Below are 13,835 nucleotides of genomic sequence, written 5' to 3'. Positions count from 1 at the left end.
GGAGCCGGACCTCAGCCTCTCTGGGGCTTTGCTAGAACTATTGCGGAAGAGACATGCTCTCCCCGGGGCGCTCTACCTCTGTGGGCAGCTCCCTCGTTGGCACGCGGAAGGCAAGAGCTGCTGAGAACAGAGCGAATGCGGAGGAAGGAGCAAGGGGCAGGCCGGACCGGCCCGGGTGGCCGCGTAAGGCTCGAAGCTGAAAGCACACCTGTGAGGCACCTTCACAGTCCCATAAGCCAATGCACTTCCAAATGTCAGGGAACCAAAACCCGAATTGAATTTTTGCCACTTGCTACCAAAAGAGACTTTTATCACAGAGCCACTGGCACATTTCCCTGACTCTGTGGCCAGGCCCTCGGGGGGATTCCCCCGTGGGGTAGAAGGTCTGAAAGCCTGTGGGAGCAGCGGTGTATTCCTTGCAGGGGGAGAGGACGTCATGGCAAGTCATTCAACTTCCTAGGAGACCACATTAGGGCCAGAAGGAAGAGAGACGCCCGGCTTACGTTATAACCGAGCGCCCGTGGCTGAGAGAATTAAGTGTCTGCTTCGCCCTGGCCTTTAAGAAAGCTCTCCCTGGTCACACTGAGGAAATCAAATGTCTCGGCCTTGCAAAAACCTTTCTGGGGGCATAAACGTTACGCTTTTACTGGACATGAGGTAAACTCAAAGCTCTAACTGTGCAGTGAGTGGTCACAGTTCGCCACCGACGCGCCTACCCCCGGAACATTGCCAGAGTCCTGACGCTCCTCCCAGTCGCTACCACAGAATCTCTGGGTGAAAGCAAAAAAAATCCTTCGCATGTTTAACTATCAGTCATCAAATAATTTCCCAACAATTCATATTCCTCACCAGTAATATGACAGTCCAGTAGCTTCACCGCTTCTCTAAGACTTGATAATGTCAATTTTTAAAACATAACCATTCTGGTGGATGAGTAATGCTGTCTCATTGTGATTTTAACTTGCATTTCCCTGGTGACTAATGATAAGGTCACATGTTCATATGTTTATGGCTGTTTACATATATGTCCATGGCTGGGAATAGCAGAGTTGATGACAAGTGTTAGGACAGCAAACCTGCATCTAAGCCTCCGACTGCCCTGGAGACCTGTCCTAGCTCCTCCCACACTCTTCGCCGGCAAGGACATGCCTGACGCAGCTGTTGTGTCCACCGTTCAGTAACAGAAGAGAACAAACATAGGACCCCTGCATAGATTCCGCACACACGCACACAGATACCTCTAAGGAAGAGGAGGTAAAAATCTTCTACAAAGGAAGAACAATCCAGATGTGTAATTCTCACCATCTCTTGAGAGACTGAAACATAATCTTTGAAAACTAGAGAAAAAGCCCCCAAAATGCTGTAAGAGATTAAAGAAGATAAAACTATAGGAGATGACAAGTAATTAAAACTCAGGAAAGAAATGGGAGAGAAAACACTTCCACAGCGATGAAAGCCAATCAGAAACAACAAAAGGTAAGAAGAGAGAAAATAAGAAAAATTTGACAAAATTACATAAAATGAAATGGAGGCAAGTGCTGCGGATCCCACCTCTCTGAGGTATCTGGGGCAGTCAGATTCATGGAGACAGGAACGGCGCGGTGGTCACGGGCCGGAGGGCAGTGGGGTGATGGGAGTGCTGTTTAATGTGCCCGTGTGGAGTGCGGAGGGAGTTTTAGAGATGGATGGATGGTGGTGATGGGACCAAATTACCCCTCAAAATCCAGGTTGGTGTGCTGATGCACTGGTAGGCCAAAACATTGAGGTGTGGTGCTCGAAGACAGTGAAAGGTTTATTTGATTTGGCCGAGTCGGGAGGACTGGAGAGCGAGGTCTCTCAAATTTGTTTATCAGAAAGCAGAAGCAGGGAGTTTTTAGGCAGCGAGGGAGTAGGCAGGGAGGGAGTTCCAGGAACGGAGAGAGAATTCATTTCTTTTGTCATAGACTCCGGGGCGGCGGCAGCTGGTTGCAGCTGCCCTGAAGATCTCTCTCCTTCTGCAAAACAAACCCATAAATTCTCCTCGAGACCCTGAGGTTACCTCCTCCTGCTTGACCATGAGACAGCACGACACAACTTCTGACTACATCTGTGAGGACAAAATGAGTTGAGCAGGAGGAGGGGTTAACATGTGAACAAAGGCCTAATTAATAATTAAATTATTTAGTTCTAGCTGCCAAAATACTAGGAGCATTAAAATCACATGGGGCTCGGCTAGAGTGGATGTACTTAATGCCACTGAATTGTACACTTTAAAAAGGTAAATTTATGTGATGTACATTTTACATCAATTTTAAAAATGAAACTAGAGAGAAGATGGGTAGTTGGGTTTCTTTCACACCATAGCTATCTACACCAGGGGTCCTCAAACTATGGCCTGCAGGCCACATGCAAATACAAATATTGTATTTGTTCCCGTTTTGTTTTTTTACTTCAAAATAAGGTATGTGCAGTGTGCATAGGAATTTGTTCATAGTTTTCTTTTAAACTATAGTCCGGCCCTCCAACGGTCTGAGGGACAGTGAACTGGCCCCTGTTTAAAAAGTTTGAGGACCCCTGATCTACATTAATAAAAGAGAAACATGCAAATTGGTGTCCCTCTGCTACGCCCACAAGCCAATCAGAGTGACTGTGCAAATTAACCCAACAAAGATGGCAGTTAATTTGCATACGCAGGCGAGGAGCGAAGACTGAAGGCTCTGGCCGGAGTGAAGAGTGAAGACTGAAGACTGAAGAGGCTTGGCTTCTCCCCTACAGCCAGACCAAAGGCCTAGGTCCCGGGTGCTGGAGCAAAACCGGTGCCAGCAGCCAGGGGAAGGAAGGCCTATTGCGCGAATCTTTGTGCAACGGGCTTCTAGTTGTAAGTAATGCTGCAGTGAACATGGAGGTGCATATATTTTTTCAAATTAGTACTTTTGGGTACCTTCCGATATATACCCAGAAGTGTATTTGCTGGGTTACAAGGCAGTTCTTTTTCATTTTTTGAGGACTGTCCATACTGTCTTCCTTAGTGGTTGCATCAACCTGCATTCCTGCCAATAGGGCCTGAGGGTTCCCTTTTCTCCGTATCCTTATCAGTACTTACTGCTTGTTGTTTTATTGATGGTAGCTATTCTGACAGATGTGAGGCGATATCTCATTGTGGTTTTAATTTCCATTTCTCTGATGATTAGTGATGTTGAACATCTTTTCACATGTCTATTGGCTGTCTGTATGTCCTCTTTGGAGAAGTGTCTATTCAGGTTCTCTGCCCATTTTTAAGTGGATTTTTTTTTTTTTTTGGTGTTGAGTTGCATGAGTTCTTTATGAGTTTTGGATATTAACCCGTTAACAAATGTGTGTCATTGACAAATATGTTCTCCCATTCAGTGGGCTATCTTTTTGTTGATAATTTTTTTTGCTGTGCAAAATCTTTTTATTATGATGTAGTCTCATTTGTTTATTTTTTATTTTGTTTCCCTGGTGTGAGAAAATATGTCTGGAAAAAATATTACTAAGAAAAATGTACAAGATTTTACTGCCTGTTTTTTCTTCTGTAGTTTTATGGTTTTGAATCTTAAATGTAAGTCTTTACTTTGAGTTTATTCTTGCATATGGTGTAAGAAGGATGTCCAGTTTCACTGTTTTGCATGTATCTGTCCAGTTTTCCCAGCACCTTTTATTGAATAGACTGTCTTTCCCCCATTGTTAAATATTAATTGACCATATAGGCATGGGTTTATTTCTGGGCTCTTTATTCTGTTCTGTTGATCTATGGGTGTGTTTCTATGCCAGAATATATTTGATATCAGTGTGATTCCTCCAACTTTATTTTTTCTCAAGATTGCTGTGGCTATTTGGGGGTCTTTTGTGGTTCCATATAAATTATTTGATAATTTTTCTAGTTCTGTGAAATATGTCATTCATATTTTGATAGGAATTGAGTTAAATATGTAGATTGCTTTGGATAGCATAAACATTTTTTAAAAATATATTTTATTGATTTTTTACAGAGAGGAAGGGAGAGAGATAGAGAGTTAGAAACATCGATGAGAGAGAAACATCGATCAGTTGCCTCCTGCACACTCCCCACTGGGGATGTGCCCACAACCAAGGTACATGCCCTTGACCGGAATCGAACCTGGGACCCTTCAGTCCGCAGGCCGACGCTCTATCCACTGAGCCAAACCGGTTAGGGCAAGATAGCATAAACATTTTTAACAATGTTAATTCTTCCTGTCCATGAGCATGGCATATACTTCCATTTATTTGTATTTTCTTCAATTTATTTCTTCAGGGATATATATATATATATATATATATATATATCTACACTAATAAAAGAGAAACATGGTAATTGGCGTACGACTGCTACCCTTTTCATTGGCTAATCAGCGAGATATGCAAATTAACTGTCAGCCAAGATGGCGGCCGGCAGCCAGGCAGCTTGAAAGTAACATGAGGCTTGCTTGCCTCAGTGACGGAGGATCGTTGGAGGAAACCAACGTTCCCCGCCTGCAGCTGCAGGCCTCTGAGCGGGCAGTTTAAGAAACATTGTAACAAATACCGCCAGACTTCAGCCAGCAGGATCGCAACATTGTAAGCAAAGGCCAGAAACCTACTTCCAGCTGGAGGCCTAAGAGCTGGAGCCAAGCCTCAAGGTAAAGCTGGCCCAGAATAAAAAAGAAAAAGAAAAAAAGGAGCGGTTGGGAACTTCAGTCACTCCCAGCCTGAAAACAGCCCTCAGCCCCTCACCCAGACTGGCCAGGCACCCCAGTGGGGACTCCCACCCTGATCCAGGACACCCTTCAGGGCAAACCAGCTGGCCCCACCCACGCACCAGGCTTCTACCCTATATAGTAAAAGGGTAATATGCCTCCCGGCACCGGGATCAGCATGACAGGGGGCAGCGCCCAAACCCCCTGATCGCCCTGCGGCTCTGTGTGTGACAGGGGGCAGGGCCCCAACCCCCTGAGCAGCCCTGCTCTGTGCCTGATAGGGGGGAGCTCCCCAACCCCCCCCCCCCCATGGGCCCTGCTCTGTGTGTGATGGGGTAGAGCCATAACCTCCCCATAGGCCCTGCCCTGAGTGTGAGAGTGGCGGCGCCCCAACCCCCTGATTGGCCCTGCTCTGTGTGTGACGGGGGTAGCGCCCCAACCCCCTGATTGGCCCTGCTCTGTGCGTGACAGGGGGTGGCGCCGCAACCTCCCCATCGACCCTGCCTTGAGTGTGACAGGGGACGGTGCCCCAACCCCTCAATTGGCCCTACCCTGAGCGTGACTGAGGGTGGCATCACAACCTCCCAATCTGCCCTGCTCTGTGAATGACGGGGCGGCGCCCCAACTCCCCAATCGGCCCTGCTCTGAGCCCGACCAGGGGCTGCACCTAGGGATTGGGCCTGCCCTCTGCCACCCGGGAGCAGGCCTAAGCCAGCAGGTCGTTATATCCCAAGGGGTCCCAGACTGTGAGAGGGCACAGGCCAGGCTGAGGGACCCCCCCTCCCCCCCGAGTGCACAAATTTTTGTGCGCCGGGCCTCTAGTATATATATAAATCCTCACCTGAGGATATTTTTCCCATTGATTTTTAGAAACAGTGGGAGGGAAGATGGGAAGGCAGAGGGGGAGAGAGACAGAGAGAGAGAGAGAGAGAGAGAGAGAGAGAGAGAGAGAGAGAGAGAGAGAGAAACATTGATGTGAGAGAGACACATCAGTTGGTTGCCTCCTGCACACACCCCAACCAGGGCAGGGGATCAAACCTGCAACCCAGGTATATGCCCTTGACCAGGAATCAAACCCATGATCCTTCAATCTGCAGGCAGATACTCTAACCACTTAGCAACAAGGGCTAGGGCTGATTTTATTTTTTTGATGCAATTGTAAATAAGATTGTTTTCTTAGGTTCCCATTATTGGTGTATAAAAATTAAACTGATTTCTGAATACTTATTTTGTATCCTGCTACTTTATTGGATTAATTTATCAGTTCTAGTAGTTTTGGGTGTGATCTTTAGGGGTCTCTCTATACAGTATCATGTCATCAGCAAACAATAAGTTTACTTCTTCCTTTTCAATTGGATGCCTTTTATTTCTTCTTCTTGGCTCATTGCTGTGGCTGGATTTCCAGTACTATCCTATACAATAAAGAGGGAATATGCAAATTGACCATCACTCCATCACAAAGATGGCTGTGCCCACAGCGGAGGCAGGGGTTTCCGTTGAGGGGGGTCTCTAGTAGACAGCATATAGATGGGTCGTGCTTTCTTATCCATTCAGCTAACCTATGTCTTTTGATTGGAACACTTACATCGTTTTTATTTAAAATGATTAAAACTATGTTCCTCTGTTTTTTTTCTTTCTTCTTCTTAAAGAAGATCCTGTGAATTTTCTTAAAGTACTGATTTGAAGGTAATAAACTGCTTTAGCTTGTTCTTGTCTGGGAAGCTCTTAATTTATCTTTTAATTTTACGTGATAGTTTGAGTAAAGTAGTCTTGGTTGTAGGCCTTTGTTTTTCATCACTCTAAATATTTTATGCCAATTTCTTTTGGCCTGAAATATCTTTTGAGAAATCAACTCACAGTCTTATGAGAGCTCCCTTGTGGGTAATAACTGCCTTTCTCTTGTTGTCTTTACCCTTTGCCATTTAATGTTGATGTGTCTTGGTGTGGGCCTCTTTGGCTTCATCTTGTTGGATACTCTCTGTGCTTCCGGGCTTGTGTACTTTTTCTTCACCAAGCTAGGGAAGTTTCATTCGTTATTTCTTCAAATAGATTCTCAACCCCTTGCTCTTTTCCTTCTGGAATCTCTATGATTCAGATGCTGTTACACTAAATGTGGTCCCAAATGTCCCTTAAAGTATTATTTTTTAATATATTTTTATTATTATGTCTCTCCGTCGTGGTAGTGTGGCCTTACCAGTATGTAGTAGCTGTCCTGTGGGACCAAGTGGTGCAGTCTCCTTGATTCCTTAGCCGGGTGCTCCAGAAATGTCCCTTGTGTGAATTATGTGAACCCCCTTGTTGTAATTGAGTCTTGATTGCTGGTGGCCCATGTACTCATGGGGTTGACCTCGGGCTGGCCGAATGTGAGGATCAGCCCTGACCACAGTGTTGAGCTGGTGTGGGTGCTGACCACACCAAGTGGAATTCGCTTCAGCAGGCGCTGGTGCCTGCCAAGACCTTCCTTTGAATGTGCTGCTTAAGGAGCCAATTGGATCCTGCTCTGTTGTGATCAAAAGCTGGCCACTGGGTATGTTGCTTCTGGGAGCTCTTGGAAGGACTGGTTCAGATCAGTGTCAGGCACTGCCTGTTACTGGCCCTGGGCAACCTGCTTGGAGCCAGAAAGCGGTTCAGAGACTGTGACTACCTGGGCTATGCCTGGGAGTGTGGAAACTGCCACACTGTGCACTAATGCTGGCTTCCACCAGCACAGAGTGCACAGGGAGATCATCAAAAGGCCCAAGGAACCTCAAGAGCTGCCTCCAATGGCCTGCTGCCTGTTGGGCTCAGTCACTCTAAGAGCCTCTGGCAGTACACAGCTGCGTGAGGTAGGACTTCAGTAGCACCAGGTAGGCAGGGGCAAGTGATGTTAGCCAGATTGATATATGTTCAAACTCGGTGCCAGTGCTGGGTCTGAGGCCACTCAGCAAAAGTCCCAGGGTGCACTGAAGCTAGTTCCCCCCACTAGTTTCCCCCAGAGCTTTGTGGTCATGTGGGGTCTCAGGGAATCATCAGAGTGAGGCCAGCAAAAACAGGATTTGGCTATATGCAAGGAGGTTTGGTGTGCACTGGAAAAAATGGTCCTCGTCATAGAGCCACACAATCAGTCTGTCCCTAATTCTGCCTGGACATACTGGAATGCCTGAGCTCAGCAACCTGAGGCCACTGGGAGTTGGGAGGGTGAGGCTAGTGGTTCTACTGTGAGGGGGAGTGGTTGGCCTGGCTTGGGAGATGGTGGGGGGAATAACTTCTGCCCCAGAGCCACACAACTCTGTCACTGACGAGGTTCAAGTCCACCCGGACTGCTACACCTAGGCCCAGGCAGTGGACTTATCTGCAGGGCATGAGCTCTGCAGGGCAGGTGACAGGGAGTCTGGAGGAAGGGGCTATTGCATTCCCCCAGGCTAATGCTCTATGGAGGCGAGTGCTCAACCCAAGGAAGATGACATCTATGGTGTGGGAGAGGGACTCAGCACAAGGACCATAGCAGCTCTCCCTTCCACTCTCTTCCCAGAGCCACAAAACACAATCTCTCCTCACATGACTCATCTTCTCCACCTTCCATCAGAGTGGAGGGTGAGTGACTGTAAATGATACTTTGTACATTGTCCCTTTAAGATGACACCAAGGTTCCTACAATTCCTGTCTCTCCCTGGCAGTCAAAATCCCCACTGATTTTTACAGCCAGATGTTATATGGGTACCTCCTCTCACCTCTAGTGCTCTGAGCTGGGGACGCTGGCATAGGGCTGAAACCTATCACTGCTCCCGGGGAACCCCTGCAGCTGCAACAGCCCTTCAGATTCTCAGCCCCCTCAGGTGTCTGCAGGGGCCTTCCCTCGTTGCATCTTTGCCCTTCCTACCAATCTCTATGTGGCTTCTTCTGTAGATCCTTGGTTATAAGATGTGTTTAGCTAGTCTTCCGTTGGTTATTCAGGTTGATTGCTCTATATTTTAGTTGTAATTCCAGTTTGGCCCTGAGAGGAGGAGAGTGTAACTTCCACCTACTCCACACCATCTTGGATCCCTTCTAACTTTTGGCATTTTAATTACGATGTGTCTTGGTGTGGGACTATATGGTTTCATATCGCTTGGGACTCTCTGCACTTCCCAAACTTGTATGTCTATTTCCTTTGCCAGGTTAAGGAAATTTTCCGCCATTATTTCTTCAAATGTGTTTTCAGTTATTGGTCTCTCTCTTCTCCTTCTGGTGCCCCTGTGATGTAAATGTTGAAGTTTTCCCAGAGGCTCCTTAAATTATCTTTTTTTTTTTCTATTCTTTTTTCTTTATGCTGTTCTAATTGGGTATTTTCTGCTACCTTGTCTTCCAAATTGATGATTCAGTCCTCTATTTTATCTAATTTACTATTGATTCCCTCTAGTGTATTATTCATTTTAGTTATTGTCTTCTTCATTTCTGACTGATTCTCTTTTATGTTTCCTATCTCATTGTTAAATGTCTCACTGAGTTCATCTACTCTTTGCCCAAGTTCATTGAGCATCTTTATAAGCAGTGTTTTGAACGATGTATCTGGTAGATTGCTTGTTTAAGTTTTTTACGGAATGTTGTTCTATTCTTTTATTTGGGATGTTTCTTTGTCTCCTCATTTTGGCTGCCTCCCTGTGTTTGTTTCTATGTATTACATAGAGCTACTACACTCCCAGTTTTGGCAGAGTGGCCTTATGTAGTAGGTATCCTGTGGGGACTGGGGCTGCAGTCTCCTTGGTCACCTGAGCCACATCATCCAGGCGTGTGTTTTGTGTGGATTGTGTGTGCCCTGCTATTGCAGTTGATCCTTGATTGCTGTTGGAATGTCAGTGGGAAGGATTGACCTTCAGGGTGATTGGTTGGAAGGATTCTCTGTGAGTACAGCTGTTGTACAGGGGCTGAACTTATAAAGCAGGATTCACTTAGGTGGGCTCTGGTGCCTGCTGAGTCTTGTGTGTGTCACTCATGAAGGTGGTTGGGTGGCACTCCGGTGTGTGAAGCTGTCCACCAGGTGTGTTGGTTCTTGGGCCTCTGGGGAGGTTCAGGCAAAGATCAGTTACTGCCTTTGCCCTGGCAGGGCCACGCAGTATGAGCTACAAAGTCATCTGCAGATTGTTGCCACTGTGCTGGGCTTGGAGGGGGTTGGGGACTGGATGCCACTAGTGCCAGGCCTGAGTCTCTTAGCAAGAGATACGGGGCATGCCAAAGCCAGATGATTCTTGTTTAGGACTTGTGAGCCTTGGAGAGATTCAGGAACGTCCACAGCATGAGCCAAGACAAGCAGTTTGCATGAACAGACACTGGAAGCAAGTTGAGTGGGCCTGCAAGTGGGTGGGGCAGGGTCTTGGGGAATCACCAGGGAGGGGCCACCCGCGTTAGGCAGGTTGATGGAGACTCTGATATGGCACCTGCCTGCAGTGGGAGAGCTCAGCAAAGGAGCAATGGTCCCTGCCAGCACTTCTGTCAGGGAGAAAGCTGCCCCTGCAGCCCTCACCCTGATGCCAGACAATTCAGTTCCTCCTCTACGTCTCTGATGCCTTTTGAGCTGCTGCCTCCGGGCTGGAGTTCAAAGCGAGTGAGTTCTGTCTGTAAGTCTATGCACAGACCCTTAAAGAGAAACGCGTGGGACTCCAGGAGCCCTCAGTCACACTCAGCTGGTTTTCACAGCCAACAGTCATGGGGACGTCTGTTCCTGGCACTGGAACCTTGGGCTGGGGAGCCTGGTGTGGGGCTGGGATTCCTTGCTCCTCAGGAGGAACTGCCACAGCCAAGATATCCCTCCCAGTTTTTAACAGCCACACATGATGCAGGACTGGTCTGTTTCATGTCTCTGCCCCTCCTACCAGTCTCGATGTGGCTTCTTCTGTATGTCCTTAGTTACAGGGCTTCTGTTCAGCTGGACTCAAGGCAGTTCTCAATGATGGCATTTTTCATGTGGCTATGGAGGAGTGCGTTGCATTTACCTGCTCTGCCATCTGGACTGGAAGCCCCCTTTCTGCCCTTCATTTACCTGCATTCCCTTTTTGAAAAAAATTCAGCCTCAACTCAGAACCCAGGGTTACAGTATTGCCCATCGCCAATGGTCAACAAGATGACATTAATACTGAAACTGCCTAGGATGAGCTTTCCTAGTGCTGTGAGACTACAGGCAGCATCCAACCAAAAGACTGGCCATCATTGCATCCTTTGGATTGATTTATGGCCAAAAGGGGGAAGTTTGGATGAAAAGGGTTTTATAAAAAGTAACTCACAAGGTAATCTGATAATTACTAACTGGGCATGTTATGGTGGGTAAGTCACATCCCAGGCATATAACCTTTTAGTGGGGAAATATATATATATATTTAGTCAAGAACGTAATCATGACTAAAAACAAATTTTACTGTAATGTTTACTTTCTTTTTTAAAAAATAGCAGAAAGAAAATAAAATGTTAACATTGATTACATCTAGTATTGTAAATTATAGGCATTCCATATTCTTTATACCTTTCTGAGACATTTAAATATTCAGTAATTTGTGACCTTAATACTGTACCCACAGGGCCAAAACCACAAAACCCAATCAGATGCAACTTACATTTCAGTCCCAGCTAGACAGGAGGGCATTGGAAGACTACAGAATCCAGTCAGTGACAAAGGTAAAGAACATGCTCAGAGAATGACATAAAGGTGGACAGCAATGGTGGCATGCATGGCAGAAATTGTCCTTAAAGCCAGACAGGGAGCTACACCAATGTACGGAGAGAGAAGGAAATGCAAAGGCCAAACAAGCCCACAAGTACAAGAAAAGATGCATCATTAGCCACTGGGGAAACGCAAGTCAAAACAAGTGCACCTCTTCCTGCCCATGAGGGCACTAGAACTTTTTATTTTTTAAAATATATACATTTTATTGATTTTTTTACCGAGAGGATGGGAGAGGGGTAGAGAGTTAGAAACATCAATGAGAGAGAAACATTGATCAGCTGCCTCCTGCACACCCCCTACTGGGGATGTGTCCGCAACCAAGGTACATGCCCTTGGCCGGAATAGAACCTTGGACCTTTCAGTCCGCAGGCCAACGCTCTATCCTCTGAGCCAAACCGGTTAGGGCATAGAACTTTTTATTTATTTATTTATTTATTTATTTATTTATTTATTTATTTATGTGTGTGTGTGTGCGTGTGCATGTGTGTGCATGTGTGCGTGCATGTGTGTTTTGTTATCTCTTTTTTTAAATAACTTTTTTATTTTTTTTTTTAATTAAATCTTTATTGTTCAGATTATTACATTTGTTCCTTTTTTCCCCCCCCATAACTCCCCTCCTCCCAGTTCCCGCCCCACCCTCCGCCCTCACTCCCCACCCACTGTCCTCATCCATAGGTGCACGATTTTTGTCCAGTCTCTTCCCACATCTCCCACACCCCTTTCCCCCCCAAGAATAGTCAGTCCATTCCCTTTCTATGTCCCTGATTCTATTATAATCAACAGTTCATTCTGTTCATCAGATTATTTATTCACTTGATTCTTAGATTCACTTGTTGATAGGTGCATATTTGTTGTTCATAATTTGTATCTTTACCTTTTTCTTCCTCTTCCTCTTCTTAAAGGATACCTTTCAGCATTTCATATAATGCCGGTTTGGTGGTGATGAACTCCTTTAGCTTTTCCTTATCTGTGAAGCTCTTTATCTGACCTTCAATTCTGAATGATAGCTTTGCTGGATAAAGTAATCTTGGTTGTAGGTTCTTGGTATTCATCACTTTGAATATTTCTTGCCACTCCCTTCTGGCCTGCAAAGTTTCTGTTGAGAAATCAGCTGACAGTCGTATGGGTATTCCCTTGTAGGTAACTGAGTTTCTTTCTCTTGCTGTTTTTAAGATTCTCTCTTTATCTTTTGCTCTTGGCATTTTAATTATGATGTGTCTATGTGTGGTCCTCTTTGGATTCCTTTTGTTTGGGGTTCTCCGAGCTTCTTGGACCTGTAAGTCCATTTCTTTCACCAGGTGGGGGAAGCTTTCTGTCATTATTTCTTCAAATAGGTTTTCAATATCTTGCTCTCTCTCATCTTCTGGCACCCCTATAATTCTGATGTTGGTACGCTTGAAGCTGTCCCAGAGGCTCCTTACACTATCCTCGCATTTTTGGATTCTTTTTTCATTTTGCTTTTCCGGTTGGATGTTTTTTGCTTCCTCGCATTTCAAATCATTGACTTGATTCTTGCGCTCCTCTGGTCTGCTGTCGGGCGTCTGTATAATATTCGTTATTTCAGTCCGTGTGTGCTTAATTTCTAGTTGGTTCCCCAATATAAGATCGAGGGTCTTATTAGTTTTCGTGTAGATCTCATTAAGTTTATCGGCAGCTTCTAAACAGTTCTTGAGAGACCTTAAAAGTGTGGTTCTGAACTCTATTTCTTCCATTGACAATTTTGTCCTGTTTCTTTGTCTCCGCATTTTGTTATGCTTCCTTGGTGCACCCCCTAGTGGTCTTTGTTCGCAGTCTTATAGATAAATCTTGATTGTTGTAGCTAATTCCAGGGAGGGTTTGACCTCCAGGCCAAGTGGCTATGAGAATCAGCTGTGTCAGCAGTGAGAGAACTTCTGTCCTCTAGGGAGGTGCTAATCTAGCCTTTGCCTGAGGCTATCCGGCAAATGCCTCTGTGCAGGGCTTGGGCGGGGCGGGTCGCACAGGATCAACAGGGTGGGCCGGAGAGAGCAGTTATGGCGGCTCTCAGTCCTGTCCCAAGGGGCTCTGCCTCTCTGAGTCCCAGCACCCGCTGCAAAGCTCGGAGAGAAAGCTGCACTCGCTCTGACCGAAGCCAGACAGTCCCGCTTCTCCCGTTTGAGTCTGGGTCCCTAAAGACTCGCCCGGATCTGGTGCTCAGAGTCTGCGACTCCCTCCCGATTGAAAACAACAACCGCGCCCTCCGCCTCCAGCCCGCTCCGCGCACTCCGCACCTCAGAATTTGACTTCAGCACTGCGCCTCCTCTGAGTGTCCGTATGCGTTTCTCTTTCCTCCTAGTTGTAGGACTTCCACTCAGCCAGCGTTCCTGTGGTTCTGGGTGATGTCCCTTCCGTTTTTTGGTTTCACTTTTGAAGTAGTTGTTCAAAGCAGCAAACTCCGGCGTTAACCTATGCCGCCATCTTGGTTCTCTCTAAATAACTTTTTTAAAGAG

The sequence above is a fragment of the Myotis daubentonii genome, chromosome 16, assembly GCF_963259705.1.
Source record: "Myotis daubentonii chromosome 16, mMyoDau2.1, whole genome shotgun sequence".
NCBI lineage: Eukaryota > Metazoa > Chordata > Mammalia > Chiroptera > Vespertilionidae > Myotis > Myotis daubentonii.
This window is presented reverse-complemented; position numbering follows the sequence as displayed.